The 14,371-nt window shown below is 40.4% G+C and overlaps 1 protein-coding gene and 1 long non-coding RNA gene across 3 annotated transcripts in view; one reads left to right on the plus strand and one right to left on the minus strand.

The window, feature by feature from the left end:
* The window catches only part of tnr (tenascin R (restrictin, janusin)), a 200,296-nt gene extending 188,739 nt beyond the window's left edge, over window positions 1–11,557 (minus strand). For both annotated transcript variants that reach the window (XM_039601635.1, XM_039601636.1), the window contains exons 1-2: window positions 11,439–11,557; window positions 9,370–9,633 (exon numbers count right to left, since the gene is read on the minus strand). The gene's annotated coding sequence lies outside the window, so the exon portion shown is untranslated. The remainder of the gene's footprint in view (window positions 1–9,369; window positions 9,634–11,438) is intronic.
* On the plus strand, window positions 10,989–13,754 carry LOC120434116. The gene is made up of 3 exons (XR_005608953.1): window positions 10,989–11,275; window positions 11,788–11,829; window positions 12,039–13,754. It is a non-coding gene; the product is annotated as an uncharacterized LOC120434116 (long non-coding RNA).
* The last annotated feature ends 617 nt before the right edge of the window (window positions 13,755–14,371 follow it).

Here is a 14,371-nt window from a genome sequence, read left to right on the forward strand (position 1 = left end):
AACACGGCAACTGGTCTCTTCAGCTCCCAAATGTTTAGATTTATCCTACAAGAAGAGATGCACACACATCCCTGTTCAAATTTTGTTTTAATTAAAAAAAATCCTTTTTAACATCTTTTTTACATTATTTTCAGTTGAACACAAGCGTTAAATGAAATGCAAATCATTGCATTCTCGTGTCTTACACCGTATGCCATTTGGAAACAGGTTCAAACTATGCAATCAACTATCGTCGCAACTTTATAAGGAAAATATTCAAAGTTAAAGCAGATTTCCATTATGCTTATGAAAACTTGGCTTTGCTTGACTTGGACACGTCTCAAATGACTTTATAAACTTGAGCTGGACTCGCCTCAACAGATTTAAAAACAGCACTGGCTGCAAGGCTTTCCACGCTACGCTCTCGTTTTCTTACTCCAAACCGACACACTGGATGATGTACTTCAAACATCAAAAAGACATCTTTACTCACACCAGAGTTTGCTTCTTCCAAACATACTGAAAATAAAAATACCAGGCTATCGTCCAACCGAAATATAAGGAAGATATATCTTTTCTGAGCCAAGTTTACAGCTTATTAGTAGACTTTGTTTGTTTTTAGGCTATCAATTTGACAGGTTAATTACAAGGAGAGAAGACAGCATGCAGTATGAACCATCTCATTTAAAATCAATTTAAATATTCATTAAGGCTATTATCAGAACTCTAATACTAATTCATAGTCTGATCATGTCATTTAGTTGCCCAAGTAATGAATACTAGATGAGAGGATTTTTCTTTCGATGTCGAAGTTTTATGATCTTTGCTGCAATACTACTGTACCAGCTGAGCGGTTTTCAGTACAAGTGTAAAGTACACATGTTCCAAAAAGGCTTAATGTCACATTTGAAGAGATCTGCATGCTTCACAGCTGAGGCAACATAGCTAACTTCTGCAGAATTGTTAGTCTTTAACCTTATTTTTGCCTCTATCAAATTCTCCAAAATTGCTCATTCAACACAGCAGAACCAGAATTCATGCATTCAGGGCACATTTTAGGGGACATTTATTCCCCCCTGGTGAGCAGTGCGACTTTCCTTCCTAAGTAAAGATTATATTAAGGCAGCGCATTTAAATAAGTATCAAAATGGTGCCGTATGGAAGCTTGGACGGTACGAGTGCAGATATCAAACAGCAGCATCAAAAGTTTGCCTCTCACCACAGCACAGCTGTTGTATAAACAGAGCCAGAGCATATTTACCCTTTAGCTAAAGGTGTCTCTTGAGCCGATATGTTTATATATCCGAACATCCTTCACAGGCTGCCTGGAGGGGGCTCACGCCTGAACTTTAAGCTTTTTACTTCACAGTAGGGGAGAAAAAGCAACTAGTATCAGAGGTCATTTGGAACACTTCCCTTTTTTTCAGCTATGTACTCATACATGATCACTCACAGCAGCTACAGCATCAGCACACAGGTACACACCTGCATCCAGGGAATTGCACCGTGCAGTAAATATCTTGAAAAAATACGTTTGAAGAAGAGGTTGAAAGAGATGGAAGACCTTTATGGATTATTTCCCAGTGCAGACAGCGATGTGGGAAAAGGAGGAGAGCGAGAGAGACAGAACGAGACAATGAGGGAGGAAAAGAAACGATGCTGCTGCAGAAGGAGGAGGAAGTGAAGAAGCAAAGTCAGACGGAGAGAGAGAGAGAGATAGTGAGAAAGGCAGACAGTACAGGGAGAAGAACACCAAATGTTAAGTAGCAGTTGAAGTGGAAGAATTCCAGTTTGGATTCAAGCTCCTTGGCTAATGAGGATCATTAACGTGGCCTGCCCAGCTACTCCAAACGCTGGGGAGGACTGCAAGAAGGAGGATAAAAATAAAACCTCTCAAGCATATCCCCACAAGATTCATAAGGCGGGCACTTGTAAAAAAGATATAACACATGCTGGCTGCGGAAGGTACTTCATAATGTAACACCACATGCCACAGATCCTGAAAACAGCGATACTTACCCAACAAGTGCACTCAGCTGAACTCTGAACTGTTTGGATTTAAAGCACGGTGGCAAAAGAAGCCATTTTCGCCCCGCTATTTCGCAGATTGAAAATAAAGACAGAGGTGATAATGTCCATACAGCACTCCACGATACAATATAAATCAGAGGCTTATCAGTTCAGCTGTGTCATCCCATTTGGGAAATTTGCCTCACAGGTTCGGGACGGAAAGGCGAGGAAAAAAGGGCTCCGGTGTAAAGCTCTCATATCTTACGCACATTATTTCAAGTGGGCAGTTCACATTCCTCCACACATTTTATGATCCTATCAGCTTTGTCGCTTTCCATCTCTTCAATTGCTGTTTGACACACTGTAAAACTGAAGCCGCACACAACGCCAAGCTCAAAAACCAATCCAAGTTCCGTCCTGCCCCGTAAATCATATGTGATATACAGTTTTTAAGCACTTCCGACCACATTTACGGCACAGTCCACTGATTGGCTATATTCCTGGGTTTAAAAATAGTTCCTCAATGGTTCCAAATACAGGAAAGAGATGCCTTCGTACAAAATCTAACCTCTGCATACTATTTAGAGTATGTGAAATTTGAACATCTTGCCGAAAAACCTTTCGGCTTCGTCGGCCCTTCGGTCTATTATTTTTTCCTTGAGAATGCTCACAGACTCTGCTGTTTGAGACTCAAGGCAGTCAAACAGACAAGTGTCTTGATAAGATTAGCATAATTGGCACATTCACCCGTTCTCTGTTAATAAAGTGCTTTGTGGTTGAGAAATCAACAGTGTAGAGATGTGATGCTCACTGTTGGAATGGTCTCCAGCGTTTACTTAAACAGCCTCAGCCTTCGTTAGTACACAGTAAAGATACGTTTTGACTACAAAATAATCCCAGATAGGGTTGTGCAGCCTTAAGCAAATCAATTAAATCTCAGCAAAATGAAATGAACAGCAGTTTGAAGATGCTTCTGGAAAACCAAGGAACTGTGCTGGCAAACCCGTTTTCATTATTGCATGATGAAAAGCACTGTCATGGAACACAGGAGCATGTGAATGTTTCTGAATCGCTGAAATAAAAGAGCTGGGTTGTTAGATTGGCAAAATACATAAGCACAATTGATTGGTAACAAATGTGTTTTTTATCTCTTCTGTAATTGTATTCCAGTCTGCACACAACACTCATGTAGCAGCTTCTAGCAGTTTAAAAAAGGACACCTTTTTTTCTATTCTAATGTTGTTGTTTTGTATTAATCAATTTAAAAAAATGATCTGATCCTTAGCAGGGTTAGAATTACATAAATACAGCCAAAGATGATCTACAACAGAGGACATAATATACTGTGACATTATTTATTTAACAAAAACTGAGCCAAAACGCAGGAGCTACTATTCCTGCTATGGTGAAAAACCAAGTACACCTTTACTGCTTCCATAGGAATTAAGAGGGCAAGTCGCAGCCAGAAACTTGCTAATCAAATAACTGATCGTCAGCATGTGTGAAAACCTCTACAAGAGCAGACATTTGGGCAGTTTGCTGGTCTGCAGCATTCGGTGGGTGTTAACACATTGACACAATCTTCCCAGGAGTGGACGTTTCAACAAATTCAACCCAAGGTCAGACCGTGTAATGCTCAGAGAAACTGCTAAAAACTAATAAGCCACATCTCAGACTCTACATTTAGCATGTTAAATATCAAAGTTCATGAGAGTACAATTAGAAAAAAGCTAAACAAGTACGCTTTGTTTGGAAGGGTTGCCATAAGAAAGCCTCATCTCTCTAAAAAGAACATGGCAGCATGACTTGTGCTGAGCTGCATCTGAACAAACCCCAAGGCTTCTGGAACAATGTCCTTTGGACGGACAAGACTGAAGTGCAGATATCTGCTTATGATGCACGCCACCACATGGCAAAAACACAACATGGCATATTTGTGCAGTTTGCGCCAACAGTCAAGTATTGCAGTGGAGGGTTGATGATTTGGGCATCCAAAGGACCTGGATACTAGGAAGTCATCGAGTCGAACATGAACTCCTGTGAATACCAAAGTATTGTAGAGTCAAACGTGAGGTCATCTGTCTAACAGCTAAAGCTTGGCCCAAACTGGGTCATGCAACAGGACAATGAACCCAAGCAAAGCAGCAAATCTACAACATAATGGCTGAAAAAGGAAAAGATGCTGTCCAGTCAACGTCCAGACCTCAATCTGGCTGAAATGCTGAGGCGGGACCTTAAGAGAGCCGCTGATAAACGAATGTCCACAAACTTCACTGAACTGAAGCAACATTGTTAAGAAGAGTGGGTGAAAACTCCTCCACAACATTGTTTTTCACATCACTGTATTTGTAGCCAATGATTTCACCAGTTATCATGATGAACATCACTGGTAGCATATCAGCTAATTAGCCTTGTGTAATCAAATGAAACTTTGCTCTGTGTGGTGAAATCCAATGAAGTCATTGACTGTGTTCATTCAGACAGCCTTTATGAGGGAAAAAGAAACAAACACGATTGCAATGAGTCAGATTAGACTCCAGATCTGGACCAGGGCCAAAAAACTCAATACGTACTATTTAATTTAACATCATTATGCTAACTGACCTTGTTTTTAAAGGGTTTTACAAAAACAGCATATTTGTACTGCCTTCGCGAGCACTTACACTATTGTTCTCCATAAGGGTACACCACTAGAACAGAGCTGGAGGACACGGCGCCCACAGCTGGGCAGGCAAACCTGAATGCTATATGTGACTGAATTCCACAGCAACACGGAGGAGCAAATGAGTGCGGAAAAGTAACGCGCCTGGGGAATCTGCCACCAAGAATCTCATCATATACACTGATCTTAATGAGTGCATATTTCTGTGAGTCTGCCTACCCAATTAAAAAAAAAAAAACAGTAGTTAAAACAAAGGTGCAGCTTCCTGTGAATTTCAATCTCAACAGTCTGTAAACATCTATTAATACTGAAAAAAACAAAACAAATAAATAAGGGTTAACTTATAGATGTTGGAAAGGTTTATACAATGTAAACAAAGATGTTGCATTTATTTGTCAATTTATTAAGGAGTTAATTATCGTATCCATTATATTCTTGGTTATTTTCATTACAAAACTTGATAGAAATCTATCTTGCTTATCAAGTTATGCAACATTATATACAAGTTATCTTATAAATAATCATAAAATTATTAATTACAGCATTTTTACAGCCTACTTATCGGTGAGTGTCTACCTGCTGCTGATAACGGAGGGACAGATGTGAGTGTGACAGGTGCTGCAGGGAGTGGGGTAAAAATACTGTCCTGCTGCGCGGTTCTTAAATAAAGAGGGTTGTTCAGACAAACTGTAGCCAGCTTGTCTTTCACAGCTCATAGTGTCTGTAGTCTGGACACCACCACCCACCAAGAAATCAGGACTACAAAGCCCACAAATGTCTCCGTATTGAACATTCAGCATTTTCAGTGAACTTTTTCATGCTTACGGCGCAACTGTGAAGTTGCTGTCAGCTGTGTTTTCCCAAGTAATCCGTCTAATGAGTTGTCCCATTTCTCTGCAATCAATGGCATTCTTAATGTCTTTTGTCATCGATTATTTTGCTAATATTTATCTAACAATGAAGACAACTCCCTGCTCTCAACTCTGTTGGACGCAGCCTCGCTACTGAGCACGCACACACAAGCACTGAGTGTGTTTGTGTGTGGTGGTGATGCGGGGGAGACTGATGCAGACAGACAGGTACACGTCTGGCACTGGTTTAAAGCAGAGGCTGGATGGATTATTATGTACAAGCGCATCAAAAAAATTTCATTAGAACGAAATGGGAAATCAGGAATAATAATAAATCATAATAATGGGCAGACCTCCTGCCTGTATAAACATGTATTAGGAGATGTGGATGCCCCATAACAACATGGCAGCCGCACGATATTCAACCACGAGGTAATGAAGCTGACAAAATGCGGTGCAATGTTTGAGTGGTAGAATTAAAAACTGACGTAGCTTGCACTGAGTTGGCCCTCCTTTTGCCTTCAGAACCGCCTTAATTTTTCATGGCACTGATGACTGACACACTGATTCACCAAAAGAGCTGAAAATATTCCTCAGAGATTTTGGTTCATGTTGACCTGATAGCATCAGTTGCATCAGATCTGTAGGCTGCGTCTTCAGAGATGCTCTTCTGCAAACTGTGGTTGTGATGAGTGGCTCTGAAAAGCAGTATCTGACCTATGACCTCTGGCATTAGCAAGACATTTTCATCCAGAGAACTGATCAGCAGTTTCTGAAATATTCACACCACTCAAGTCTGGCACCAACAACCACATGACGCCAAAGTCACCTAAATAACCCCTCCTTGGGTGCTCGTAAGAAGTTTAGACTACCCAACGATGAGATGAGATGATATGATAATGTGCTTTTATTTACATTTCATCTCCAGTTTTGGCTGTTTTCACATCAATGTACAGAATAATTCTGGCATGACAATTTGGTACGAGATCCACATCCCTCAACTACATGCGTCCGTTTATTTGGGTGTCCCTTAGCCAAAGAATCATCCCGTGAGGTGAATGGTAAGTGAAGAAAAGCAAAAGAAAGGAAGAAAGGAAGAGCTGTTGTCTGCTGCTGACTCCTCCACCTTGGAAACATAAATCAGAGCCCTCCATTCAGGATTCATCACACAGACTTAGATGATAGTGCAGGAGGCCACTGAGGTGATTCTTCGAATGATGAACCACGGGTGAAAGGAAAGGAAATTCTTTATTTCCACAGAGATTTCTCCTAAGCTTTTAAATACTGTGCGCTGTACAAAGTGTGTGATGTAAAAATAGTCCAGGCAAAAATGAACAACGTGCAAAACTTGACAATGAGAAGAACTGTGTTCATGTGAAGGTGCTTGTTTCTAAACCACAATAACACTAATCTAATTACCAAACAAGAAGAGAAACTACTTACGCGAATGATGTAGGCGCTTGAACTCCAACTAACAGAAGAACAAATGGTTAAAGATTTGTGTCCCCGTTGTGCGGTTTCATTCCTGCTACTGTGTTTAAATCTGTGCGGCTTCTGATGGATGATTCGCCCGATAATGAGAGCTGGATATGTGCACATTTAACTGTCTTCCTAATGATAAGTAATGACGGTAGCTTAGCTAACACAATTAACGCTGGCGCAGAGGAAAATAAAATTCTCCCAGAATGAAGTATTATGTAAATTATTAATTAGCACACAGACGATTGCAATCTTGTTCGGCTGCCCATTGGCACTCGAATAAATGTGAATGATCTGGAAACAGAGAAAGGAAGATTGTGAACATAATCCCAACACAGAGGGAACGTGAGAGAAAAATTTAACAAATACCACCTGCTTCTTAAGCAATTTATGGAAACAATTTGCATTTGAAATTGGACCTCTAGACACGGAAACAGACTCTTGGCAAATACGAAAAAACAAATGCGGAAACCATTTGTGCACTTCTGCATTTGTACTTCAGCTATTGCGTCTCCATTAATCTGGCAGATATAACTCTAGCTGTAATGAGTGCCCTAGTGAAATCCTCCAAATCCACTGTTATAGATTGCAAAAGTCCAAAACTAGAGGCCGGGTATAGTAATCTGTTTTTAATTTGAGCTCCACTTCCACAATTTCTGTACGCTCATTCTACATTAAATGAAGGATGCATGTTTTATGAGCATCAGTTTCCACAAATGCATTTTCACTTGTACAGATGCCTCCTCCGTGTGTGTGTGTTTTCTGAATATATATGTGTGTGTGTGTGTGTGTTTGTGTTTGTGAGACACAGAGAGAGACAGAGTGAGTAATGAACAGATAAAGAGCCAGCGTGAGGCAAAGACAGAGGGAGTCCAGTGCAACAAGGGGGAGGGAGAGAAAGAAAAGAGGGTGGGAGAGAGAGGGAGACAGAGAGTGATCTCTCAGATTTGGTGTCTCAGCTTAATGACACTGGACCCACATGGGAGAGAAGGAAAGCCAAGCTCAGTGCGAGAAATGATGAATCCAAAGACAGATAACCTCCAGCCTCGCCATTCGCAGCCTACACACACAGTCATGAAAAAAAAAAAAGAAAACCTCAGAAATGAACTGCTCAGCTTCTGTGTCTACAAGAAAACCTAACCAGCAGATTTCTCTCCACCTTTTTCTAACTCCACCTGCCTTTCTTTTTTTTCTGTCACTCTCTTGTCAAGTTCCGTACAATATCGTGTCAATTCCCGAACTGACACGAGCCGCCCAACCTCTCCTCCCGTTCCGACCGTGGACAATATGTCTGGACGACTTTGACAAATTAAACCGACTCAATATATGGCAATAACCTTCACCGTATAGCAGTGAGGCAGAGGCGGAATGGGAACGGGAGAGGAACGGGGACTCAAAGTGGAACGGAGACGCTGGCAGATGGATGACGGGATAGATCGAGCATGGCGTGGTATTTACAAGGCAGGTACAACATGAGAACGCAGAGAGAGGTGGTGCATATATGGACCAATTTTCTAAATGTCACCATGTCTAATAATAAGTCAGTGCAGCTTGAAGTCTCTGAATTATCTGAACTGGAAAGACAGTTAATTAACCTAAGAAAGCAGCAGTCCACAAGAAGGCACAGAGCTACAGGCATATGACAGGCTTGGGAAAACAAGATTTACCTCACCAAGTTTTAAAAATATTGGAATATGATTACAGCACAGCTCAAATTTATTAGATGTCTTTTTTTATTTTTTAGATTAACCCTTATTCATGTTAATTGAGTTTGTTTGTTGTTTGAAAGCAATTTCCTAAACGATCATCAAGAAATTTCACCCCAAAAATCTGGGTTTTCTGGGGAGGCTTTCTTTTTCCATAACTGACACGATAAATGAACAAACCGGCAGCTTTTCCTGACAGACGTGACAAATTACACTGAACGGCATCAGGCTCTCTAATTAATTTTCTCAAAGCAAGCTTTTATAATAACCCTTATTAAACCGCTCACGTGGCTGCTATTCAGGCGCACACCTTTGCCTGGTAGGATAAACGGCTTCAACAGCACACCGAGATGCACTTCGACTACACACGCACGCATTCATACAACGCACAAACCGGCGAGAGGGGGGTCGTTAAGAACCTATTGTAGTCTTCCTCTCTGCTCGGCGTGATAACGGCTTGATTGATAATGAGGTTCCAGAGCTAATCACCTTCCTAGAAGACTGTAACGCACATGCTCTGGCAGTGATGCACTTTACTAAAACAGAGGGGGGTAAAAGAAACAGGACAGCAGAAACTCTGTGCGTTGGTGAAGATATAGGACTGACGCACACACACTTGTCACAAGCACAATGTACCTGCAGAACATGTACTGCCACTCCACACAAGCACAAGTTAACTCACCCTTCCTCTGAGTGACAAGCCGAAAGCTTTCAAATTGGCCCTGGGTAATCTTCTCCCCTCTTGCTCTCTTCACTCTCTCCGTCCCTTTGGCTACTCTCTCGCTCCCTCTCTGGTAGTGCACGGATGTCCTGCGGGCCGCTCACCCCCTCTGCGTGGCTCGGCGTAAGTGCATCGATCTCTCAGCCAAGTGGTACGCGGGTCCCGCTGTTTCCACGAGACTCAGATGTGCTCGCTCCTCTCCACCGCTTATTCTGCTTCACACAGCTGCAGAGGGAAATATGAGGACGGGCAACGTGGTACTCCTCTCTCTCCCTCTCTCTGTCTCTCTCTTTAGTAAGCTAAGACTCTCTCTCTCTCTCAGGTTGTCAGTTGCTGCGATGCTCACCCCCGCTATCTCCTCACTCTGTCACTCTTTCTTGCTGAGCTGAACTGCATGCTACCACCATCTCTCTTTTTTTTTTTTTTACTGTTTCTCCACTGACTCCTGTGCCTCTCTCTCTCTCTTACTATTGATCCTTGTATCTGTGTCTTAGCTAGTGCAGCCTCTAGTGGCTGACGTCTCTTTATGCTGCTCAGAAAGTCAGAATTATTTATTTTATTTAATTTTTTTTTTTTTTTACTCTAAGAGAAAGTGAAGCTGAATAATAAATAAATAAAGCAGAATGGGGAACGAACTGAAATGTCACAATTCAGCTGATATGGGTTTCAGCTAAAGGTTATTTTCATTATTTTTTCAATGAATCAATTGCTTCATTTCTAAATGCGAGCAAATGCTTAAAAGACATTTCGCCGAAGCTCAAGGTGAAGGTCATCCTGTCCACTCAATATGTACAAACACAATGATGGCAAGCTTACAGCAATATAAAAGTAGAAAATTTTAACATTGAAAAAAGTTAAAACATAAAATTATATATAGAGAGAGAGAGATAGACAGAGAGAACTAAAAAAATAGAATCAATTACAATTAATTAAAAATTACAATTTTTGACAAATTTTTGTTAAACAGTGCAGGCTTTCTATGAATAAAAGATGAAAATACATCTTAGCATACATTCTTTGTGTGCTTCGGAGCAGTGTAATGTGTTTATGTACTTTTTTGCTTGTGAAACATGAACGTGATTGATGTTTACATGTCCATTACTTTAAACTGTGCATATCAACCAGACACAATTCTTATAAAACAAAAAAACGGTTTTATTATGTGTGATTGTAAGCTTCATTTCTGCTAACGGTAAAAATGAAGAAGAAAACTCTTTGATGACCACAAGCACGGGACAGGACAATTGGAAAAGCATGTGACTGGTAAAAAGCAATGTTGCAAAGACATTGGGATGAAACAAAGAAATGAAACAATACAACATAATTCTATTTTTCATAGAATGAACTTTAAATTTAAAGCAGAATAATTAGATTTACAAACCAAATCAAAACACTGATCTTTGTCAATGAAACTCCAAAAGCAAAAACAAATCCAAATAAACACCTTGCACCTTATACGTGTGTATGTACACATTTACTGGTCACCTCAATAGGTAGAAGTGGTCAACTGATTGTTGATGAGAATATAAAATGAGCCAATCACAGGGAAGAAACTCAATGCATTTAGACATCTAGTCAAGATGACCTGAAGTTCAAAGCGAGCATCAGAATGAGGGAAACGGTGTTATAAGTGACAGGCGCTCATGTAACAACTCCTTATATGCAAGGTAGGCCGAAGACCATCTAAAATATGTCCAACCCTGAACCAGATGGGTTACAGCAGCAGAAGGCCCACACTGGATGCCTCTCCTGTTAGCTCAGGCTATAATTTACATAATTTGAATCTATGCCATGAAGAACTGAAGCAGTTTAGAAAGCAAAGGGTGGTCCAAGGCAGTACTAACAAGGTGTACCTAATAAAGTGGCGGTGAGTCTATATGTCGTCTCAAAACACGCATTTGCTTTTTACTAACCTAGCTTTAGTTAGCTGACTTTACGTTAGTGGGACTTGTCTGTTCTGAGCCTTCTTCTAAACACACTAACATTAGCACGCTAACATTTAGCCACCCGTTAGCTGTCAAATAACTTACCATAGAAAGACATCTTGAGGAAAGTAAGCAGAGGCAGCAAAATACCTGCTGAATATCTTCCAGTCAATTAAATTAATATTAAACGAAGACATGATATTTGGGAAAGATTTACTCTGGACCTCTGCTTTTCGGCTCAGTGCTGCCACCAGTGGCTAGAAGGGATATTGATATCCCAGCGCTCCCATCAGCTGTACAGCACAGGGTGGCTTAAAAAAACACAAATCCACATTTATATGAGCCTGTGTTTTGACAGTATTTTGATATGCATCACATATGAGAACTGTTGAAATATTTAGCTGCATAAAGCTGTTTCCATTTCATTTTTTTTAATGCTTAGTTTTCCTTTCAGGACCTTGCAGGCCAGATTGTGAAGCTCCACAGGCTACTTAAGGTTTAATTTTCCCTTTATGTGTGCTCTACAGCATATCCCAAGACACTGTTCCAATGTCAAAAACTAAGTGAATCCCATACAAAATATTTTTTCTTTTGTTGTCTTTCAAAACCTCCTAAGATACATTTAACTCACTTTGTATTTCATTTGTGTCCGACTCTCTGTTTAGCCCTGTTATATTTTGTATTCCCCTAAATTTCTCACTTCAGGTCCTTCACTTCTTGCCCTTGTGTGCGACCCGCCCATGTGTTTACCTGGCCGGCTCTAAAGCGCTCCGCTGTCTCCCCTCCTCTTTGCCTTCAAGCTATGTGTGCTTCCATTGCCCTCTGCCAGATCGTCTTAGTCATGTGCCAACCATTTCAGCACTCTTTGCCTCGTGTTAGACTTCCCATGTGCCCGTGTGTTTTGTTTGCCAAGTTGAACTGACTGTTCATGTACTGAACTTTGCTTTGATTGAGCAAAGACTGAGCCTATGAACTTTTACCTGATCTCCCAAGACGTGCATGTAAGTCCCATTCTGCAATGCTTTGATCATTGCGATCAATGTTTTTTTTTCTCTTGCATTCAAGAGAAAAATATTTTAGCCTTCTGCAGAATCCTTACATACCTCAGTAAAACTAAGTGATCAAAATCACTAAATGATAGCTAACTGAAAGTTGTGCCATCTTGCAAAAATTCTGTTATATTCTCGTAAAAGTGAGAGAAGGTACCAGACCAACAGAAGGGTAACAGTTATATATAAGATGTGGTTTTTCAATGGTTGCTGCTGTGAGGGACATTCTGTAAATTCAACCTCCTAAAAAGTCCAAAATGAATTTCGTTTTTTAATTGAATGCAAAACTACAACCATAAAAAAAATAATGATATTTTGTTTGGATCATTCTCTGTGTGAGTAGAAAAAGTGTCGGGGAGCCTCATTTGATAGACCCAAGTTCAAATAGAGAATAAAAAGATGACTCCCATCATTAAGAAGAATGGCAGGAGGGATTTTTTTCTCCCCTAATTTGACCATGAGCCCAAGCACACTGCAAAAATCAGCAGTAGTTGTTGGCTGACTTGAATTGAATAGGACACCCATGGAGCATTTTAGAGGGAGGCAGAGAAACAAAAACCTTGCAGCTGAGAGCTGTTGAAAGAAATAATCTGTGAAGACTGGATTTGTGCAAGGCTAGCGTAATCTGTGCTCAGGAGGATCAAATCAGTCAACAAAAAACACGACATATTAAAACAAAATAATAATAAAAGAGTGCACTTAGGCATGTATTTTTTCATCCAGCATATCAAATCTATTTGTTTTTACTTATAAAATTAAAATCTCTTAAAATATGTTTGAGTCACTTCATATTTTTGTGATGTCACATGAAGTTGTTGCAGGTTGTTTTTTTAATGTCTCTTTAACCCTGTAATCCAGATTATCGTGCATCTACAGACTTTTTCTCTGACTGAGGAGTTTCAAATTGGCAATGTGCTTTGTTTTATTATTTAATATTGCTTGCACACAGCTGAATGACAAACACGGAGCTGTGATCTCAGGAAAACGTCTTCACTAGCACTAACACTGTTTGTCAGTAGGTGCAGAAGATGAATAGCAGCACCTGCTGGTTTGCCACTACGCTTCGATTCCTTTTACTATTACCTCGCATACACAGGCCAACACCAAAAAACACAATTTGCTCATAAGAGGTAAAGGTTTTGCTGTGTTGTTCACAATTAAGCATCAAAAGTCAGACAGGTCTAGTTCACCACTGACTTCTACTAATTGGTTAATCACTGGAGTGAAGTAGAAAATACTCTGATGTGTAAATGCCCGGTTTGCATCACTGAACTATAGGTGAAGAAAGAAAAATCATCAAACAGCTGCGACAAAATATGTTTCTTTAATGTAACTGATTTGGCTGTTTGTTGAGTTGTAATAAAGAAAGAAAGCACCCAAGAGGAGCGCTTATGTTTTATTCTTAGTGACACACGTGTGCACACTCGCACACACAGAGCAACTTCTGTTTACAATCATCACAAACAAGATCAGGAGATCAGCCAAAAATATCTCAGGCTTTCCAACAAACACTATAGATAATTGTGAGTTTGTGTAGGAAAGAATATGTGGGCTGAATGGGTAAGACGCTGGCCTAGATAAGAATCCACAGGGTGCCATTAGCCAGGTACGGCAGGAAAACCTGATGCTAGCTGTCACAGCTGATGAACAGATTTAGTCGGAGATCACTCGCTGGCTTACGCGCGGATCGACAAAGTGAGCTAATTAAAAATGCTCGGTAAGGAATCCCAAGGCAAAGATAAACACGGTATAAAAAAAAATTAAAAAGTCACACATCCCAACACGTGGAGTCTGAGAGTTTTGTGAAAGCAGCTTTTACTTGGTGTAATACATGCATTTTTCACACTGGCAACTTTATTGTTCGATTAAAACCGCTGATCCACAATTCGCAAAAATAGACGAGTCTGAAAAGCAATACCAGTCTGAATAAAACTGGATCAATACAACTTCAGACTCTTGAGCTTTCTTAAAAGACAGAGCATAAGAGTC

Source organism: Oreochromis aureus, linkage group 18 (genome assembly GCF_013358895.1).
Source record: "Oreochromis aureus strain Israel breed Guangdong linkage group 18, ZZ_aureus, whole genome shotgun sequence".
In the NCBI taxonomy this organism is placed as follows: Eukaryota; Metazoa; Chordata; class Actinopteri; order Cichliformes; family Cichlidae; genus Oreochromis; species Oreochromis aureus.